This window comes from Cebus imitator, unplaced genomic scaffold (assembly GCF_001604975.1).
Source record: "Cebus imitator isolate Cc_AM_T3 unplaced genomic scaffold, Cebus_imitator-1.0 Scaffold188, whole genome shotgun sequence".
Classification (NCBI taxonomy): Eukaryota; Metazoa; Chordata; class Mammalia; order Primates; family Cebidae; genus Cebus; species Cebus imitator.
Genome location: NW_016107503.1, coordinates 6,386,423 through 6,388,034, shown reverse-complemented (window position 1 = coordinate 6,388,034; position 1,612 = coordinate 6,386,423).

The following is a 1,612-nucleotide window of genomic DNA, read 5'->3' as shown; positions in this document are numbered from 1 at the left end:
TCCTCTAGCTCAGTTTTTTTCAAAATAAAATTGATTAAAATAAAATAAATTATTAAAGAGATAAAGTAAAAGGAAATGTTGCAACCTGGCTGAGGGGCAAGAATTATATGTTCAGCGTATATTTGATAAAACATCATGAGAAAACACAGCCTACTTCTACTTTTCAAAGTTTGGTCGGGTTGGCATCATGGGACTTAGAAGATTCTTCTCAAGTTGTATATTTTTGCCAAGTCATATGATCTGCTATAGTTCAGCTATAGTTAACCAAACGCAGAAAAAATATCTTCCATAATATCCAGTAATTCTCCAAAACAAGCCTGTTCCTTCCTTGTTCAACACTGGCATTCTTTGATGATTCCCAATTTATCCCACAGAGGTCATGGACTTATTTCCCGTCTGCTGTCCTATACTTACACTATAGATGTCCAAATTCAGTTGTATTGCAATGACAGGATCTTGGCTCACAAACTCCATCTCGTGGGTTTAAGTGATTCTCCTGCCTCAGCCTCCTGAGTAGCTGGGATTACAGGCACGCACCACTATGCCTGGCTAAATTTTTTTTGTATTTTTTATAGAGATGGGGTTTCACCATGTTAGCCAGGCTGGTCTCGAACTGCTGACCTCAGGTGATCCGCCTGCCTCAGTGCACCCAGTTTTAAAATACATTATTTGTCTAAAAATGACGACAAAAGATTAAACTGTCATCTTTGTAGGTTTCTACACATACTCCAACTCATTCACCAATCCTTGAAAAGATTATGTAATCAGTCTCAATGCCCTGAGCCAGGCCAAGCCCATTTCTAACGTACAGTGTTCTCCGGATCCGATACGTAAAGCCCTTATCCTGATACTACACACCTTTTTTGTCTTCCGGAAAGCACCTCTCTTCTCATCCTTTTTCAAGGCACTAGAAAAGCAGATCATTTCTCCAGCACCTCAAACCAGGGTGAGAAAGCTCCACTCTAATCTCATCATTTTGGCTACATAGATACATTGGCTCAAGGGAAGATGCCAAGTGTAGTAGTTTATCTACCACTCTGAGGATTTTTGAATCTGTAACAGTTGTTTCAACTGGGCCAATAATTATTAGGGGCAATAATTAAAAGAGTAGCCAGGCTAAAGGAGTAAGATAAAAAAATATACAGGAAAAAAGTAGAGAAAAATATTTACTAGAGTACTTGAACCTACCACTCTCAGATCAGTTTTCTAGTGTTCTGTTGACTCGGCAACCAGTCAACAAACTTTCATTGACAAGCTGTTTTACAGTAGGCATTGGGATAGGCTTTGTGGAATACCAAGAAGCATGTCTCTAGTAGAAGACGAATAAGAAAATGTAAAAACAAGAAAAAGAAATTGAGGAATAAGGCTACAGTTTACAAAGCTACACAATTGTTCATTGTGCAAGAAATGAGGCCTTAGGGAAAGACTTCCCTGTGAACTACAATGAGATGAAAAGGCTTCTCAGAGTGAGATTTGAGCAAGAGTTTAAAGAACTGGCAGATTGATAAGGAGCTTCAAGTAGTCTAGAGGACTAAGACTGAGGACGAAAACTCAGAACAATGTAACAAAAGCACAGAAGATAAACTTAAGATGCTTTCTTTACAGGACACTT